The sequence below is a fragment of the Notothenia coriiceps genome, unplaced genomic scaffold (assembly GCF_000735185.1).
Source record: "Notothenia coriiceps isolate Sejong01 unplaced genomic scaffold, NC01 NC01_scaffold00000339, whole genome shotgun sequence".
NCBI classification, from domain to species: domain Eukaryota; kingdom Metazoa; phylum Chordata; class Actinopteri; order Perciformes; family Nototheniidae; genus Notothenia; species Notothenia coriiceps.
The window spans coordinates 3,276,392-3,281,891 of record NW_011333040.1 but is presented as its reverse complement, the minus strand read 5'-3'; positions in this window follow the sequence as shown (position 1 = coordinate 3,281,891).

Sequence of the window (5,500 nt, the reverse complement as noted above, 5' to 3'; positions counted from 1 at the left end):
AGTTCTTCACACACGGAGCGTTGCCCCCAAAGCGTTACGTCGCAGACCTACCCACCTTGGCGGACCCCGTTACCCTTTGAGGGCCCGTTTCCCGGTTTACTGTTTACGGGCCTCGTGGAACGAATGCCCATACGATTAGAGAACTGTAGCAGATACAACCCGTTCGTAGTCGGTGGGGACGCGGGCCTTTAAACTCATGCAAAGAAACAGAATCAGACCATTCAGTGAGAGACATTTAACACACCTTCATTTGATGGCTGGTGATGTGTGCCAAATATGGTGTGTGTGTGGTGTGTGTGTGTGTGTGTGTGTGTGATGTGTGTGTGATGTGTGTGTGTGTGGTGTGGTGTGGTCGCTGCGGGTCCTGATGGCTCTCTGCGGCATTAAATGGCAAGCCATTAGGCATATAAAGAGCTCCATTTGCCTGCGTGGCCTCAGGTCTCTCTCTCTCTCTCTCTCTCCTCTCTCTCCTCTCTCTCTCCTCTTCCTCCTCATCCTCCATCCTCTCTCTCTCTCTCCTCTACTCTCTCTCTCTCCTCTCTCTCTCTCTTATCACCATGAGGATTTGTCTGCTCTGAAGACTTTCTATCTCTGTCCTTAGGTTCTCCTCTGTCTCTCCGTCAGAACAGACCGCTCGGGAGACCTGAACCACAGGGTATCCTGCACCGCCAGGTTCCTCCCAGTCCATTTGTTCGTCAACAGCACCAGGAGAAGATTAGAGCCGTGCATTTCCAGCCAGCCAGCTCCCAACCAGCCATAATCGTCAGGTGGAGCTGTTAGCGCTGTTTGTTGACCAAACTTCTCACTACACACCTGCCCACCAGGGGATGCTGAGATCAGATACACTGCTGGGGGAGTGCCCATGCCGCTTATCAACATGTTCAAGGTTTTCAAAGGTTAATGTCATATGCCACAAAGCCTACAGGGTAGAAATGGCCAATGCAAATGTCTCTCTGACCTGATCTCCATTCCAACAATGCAACATAATACAATACCGAAATAAAAAAATAGTGAGATCATATCACATTGTCATTAGAATAATGATATTTCGCACCAAGATGCAAGGAAGAAAAGCTGCTCTCCTCCAACCGGCCCCCTCCCCCCTTGTTTCTTTGAAATGCAAAACAAAGTTTTCACAAGTGTTTTGGAGGAGTTTTGTAAACACTGCCCTTGGTAGTTTATTCAGGAGCTGGCGTTCTTGGTAATAACACATGTGTTTGTCGGTGGCTTTCAAACTCTTTTACCTGCTGTGGGTAAAAGAAATCGTGCCTAATGCATGCTAAACACAGCGCCAGCAGAGCAGCATGGCCGAGGCTATTTATATTCGTATTGTATTATGTTGCATTGTTGGAGGAGATCATGCGTCAGGAGCATTTCATTGCCCATTCATACCCTGTACATGCTATGTGCAGCTAGACATTAAAAACCTTTTGAAAACCTTTGAACAGTGTTGCAACGCATGCACTCGACAGTGTATGCTTAGAATCTTCAGGACCCAGTCTGGTGCAGTGTGTAGTGAGAGTTGTCAACCAACAGCGCTACACTTCCATCCTGACATTATGGTGAGGGAGCTGCTGCTGGAAATCGCACGGCTATAATCTCCTGTGACTGACTGACAAAATGGACTGGGAGGAAGTGCTGTGCCCAGAGAAACATGTTGGTTTCCAGCCCTGAGGCGCTCTGTCTAGCACGGACCGCAGACCAGAGCTAAACAAGACGACAGATATGCAGTCTCAGAGCAATCACCAACCTCATTGGCTGAGTATTGAACCGAGACGAGAGAGAGAGACGCTTAGAGAGTGGAGAGAGAGAGAGGTGAGAAGAGCGGACAGAAGAGAGAGAGAGAGAAAGAAAGGACAGAAGAAGAGAGAGGAGAGACCTGAGGCACGCAGCAAAGAGGAAGGGCTCAGGGTATGCATTTCCTAATGCCTTCCATTTAATCCCAGAAGAGCACAGGACCCGCGAGGGACACAGGCACACACACAGCACACCACGACACACACACACACACGCACACACAGACACACACGAGAACACACACCGCACACAGACACACACACACCATCAGATGAAGTGATGTTAAAGTCTGCCACTGAATGTGTGATTCTGTTCTTTTGCATGAGTTAAGGCCCCGTCCACACCGACACGAAACGGGTTGTATCTGCCTACGTTCTCTATCGTATGGCCAGTTGCGTCACACGGCGAGGCCCGTAACGAACCGGGAAACTGCGGAGCACACCACCCCTCAGGAGGGTAACGGGTCCCAAGGTGGATAGGTCGGCCGGACGCGTAACCGGTTGGCAAACGCGCGCGTGTGTACGACTATACGCCATAGGGCCCCGCCGATCCCACTCTCTCGCTCAACGGTGGGTCCGTGGTCGACCGGCGTGTCATTGCTGCAATGTGCTTTACGCAACAACAACAACACAGAGCCACATGTCCCGAGTGTTCGAGGCAGGTCCCGTATTGCCAGGACGTGCACCGCCAGCAGAGCCCAGCAGACCCCGGCACGTTGCCCTCGTCCTTGGAAGAGGCGGAGAGGGTGGTGTTGTTCAGCGGCTGGGTGACTACCGGGAGAACGTCCGCTCGAGAGCAGGCTCAGAGTTAGTGGCAGGTGCCTTTTTACAGCAGGAGCACTGCACGCTCGCCTCGGGGAGGGAAAAGAAGAGGAAAGCAGCGGCCCGCGAAGACAGCCAGAGCCCTGCCTCTGCTGCTCACCCCCGTGTCACCGCTGAATCCCCCGCGGAGAAAAAACAGGAGGGCAACCAGGCAACCATGGCAACCATGCTCGGGTGGTCTTATTCGCTGCTTTTGGTGTATTTTGTGGCGGAAGTACAGCGGCATATGTACTACAGCGTCTCCAGCGGGTCGAGCGGTCTCGTGTGGACGGACACGTTTCTTGAGCCGATACCGTGTGGACGAAATACTTTTTTGATATCGAATTCGGTTCGTTCTCCGTTTCGTCTCCGTGTAGATGCAGCCTAAGTGTGTGTGTTAACTAGCCTCTAACATTTGGTTTGTCACGGTCACATGACTTCACGTCACCACCGCTAAGCTAAAGGTGGCTAATGTTGGCCAGGATGACGTTTAGTCGTCTCACTTAGACACTTGTTGGCAACCTCTGTTTTTAAAATCACCAGAGGGGGATTTACTGACGTATTTTATGTCGTAGGACAAAGTATCTTCAGCTTTTGTTAACCACAGACCTTATTTCAGGCTAACAACCAAAAAACAACTAAAAAACATTGATTTACCAGACGAGGGAGCTCGAAAGTGCTAAAATGAGTCAGCATTTTAGCACTTTCGAGCCCCCTCGTCTGTATTGTCTGTAAAAGTACCCTCAGTGTTTCCTACCTGCAGATGTAGTTGGTCTTGCAGGACGCCTGCAGCTCCAGACAGTTTGGTTTCTGCTTCTCTTCGTAGGAGCAGACGGGCACGATGGTCTGCCGCCGGCGCTCAGAGCAGGCTGACTGGTCGCTCACCGGACACGAGCAGTACAGCATCCCATAACTGTGCTTCGGAGGAACCTGAGGGACACAAGAGCCACACATTAACTGGAGCACTGGAGAAGTAGAAGAACGGCCTTCTCTTTCCTGTTGAATAACTTCCTGCTGTATTCATGAAACTTAGAGGAAGGATGGAGCATCGGCCAAGGAAGAACCATTACATTCTGGATCCAAATCAAAAGCTGGACACAAAGTTGTTGGTCCCCTTTAACTGCTCGAGTTCAGCAAACAGAGTATTTTTATTATATCCAGGTTTTCAGATCTCGTCAGACACCACCGTGTTTCTCATTAACGTGAAATAGACAGAATGACTTTCTCTTTCAACACCACTCAGACTTTTGACTCTTCATCTGAATTAATTATCATTTTGGTTTTGGAAATCACTCTCGATCTGAAGTGTTAGGATGTGCTGGCAGGAGAGCTGCTTTCCCAAAACACAAACATTACTAAAATCCATGGGGGGGAGGGGAATATACAAATCATATTAATGATGACGAGCAGAAACACACACACGGACTGCAGGTCTGTTCTCTATGAGTCCACTTTCAACCTTTTTCTTTGGATATTCTGTCAATAAAGTTTTGTTTTTTTTGGTTGAAAAAAACAGTGGCTAATTCTGTACAAAAGAGGATTAGTGTGACATGTGCCTTTTCTTTAAGATCTGACCAAAAGTGAATTATGAGAAAAAGAAAACAGATTTTTTTGCCGAAAAATCTTGGAATTCTGACTTTTTTCTATGAATTCTGACTGAATCAAAACGGAAATGTAAAACTCAGAGAGGGCTGGAAAAAGCTCCAATAGAGTATTTTAAGACTGTAGTATTTGTACTTGTACTGAAGTAGAGTATCTGATTACTTCTTCCAACCCTGTTTATAGTGTAGTAACACATTAGGGGCTACAATAGAAGAATGTCATCATAGTTTTATCCCCGAAGCTTTAGGCGCTTAAGGCTGTTTACACAAAGTTGTCTGCAGTGATGAAAGAAAACACAATCACAACGAGACGAACGCTGTCATGCCATCTCTGAGCTTTCCACTTATTCATGTTGAAGCAATCCCAGTTAAGTTATTCCAAAGGGACGTGATGGGAGCTGGGTTGTAATTACAATATTTTTCTTCACACAATATGCCACAGACGGCGAAAACAGCTTTTGTGTTTGATGACTGAATCGATGTCAAAGCTCGGCGCTGGAAAAGCAAACTCTGAACAAAAAGACCCGGCATGATTATTTATTGTGCTTTTTGACAACCCGTCTGACTTCAGAATTAATATTCCTTTTGAAGCTGGTGTGCATTCGGCTTTTATCAGATATCAGTCGCTTGGAAAACCTCCAGCAGCATGTGGGCTTTTCAGAGTTTTGATTCTTTTTTTGTATAAGCTCGTGTCAGAAGTGGCTTCAATCAATCAATCAATCAATCAATCAATCAATCAATCAATCAATCAATCAATCAATCAACTTTATTAATCCTGCAAGGTAGGAACATACTGGATGTGGATCATTCCAATTGACACCATCCATAGTTCAGAGCATCACAATCAATAAATAAGTAGATAAATAATCAAGTTAAAAAACCTTTCAAGAATTTTAAAGTTTGAGTGCAGAGGGGATGAATGACTTTGAAAAGCGATGTGTTTTAAGAGCAGGCAGAGCATATCTACGCCCTGATGGCAACAGAGGAAATGAATCTGCAAGAACATGACCTGGAGCTGGTTACAAAAGGAGTTTAAGTCTCTCTGTGTTCACACTTCAGAGGTGGGAAGTAGTGGAGTACAAATACTTCGTTACTGCGCTTACGTACATTTCTCTGGTATCAGTACTTTACTCCACTACTTATGACTTTGACTTCTTACATGTTGAACCCAAATACCTGTACTTTCTACTTCTTACATGTTGAACCCAAATACCTGTACTTTCTACTTCTTACATGTTGAACACAAATACCTGTACTTTCTACTTCTTACATGTTGAACTCAAATACCTGTACTTTCTACTT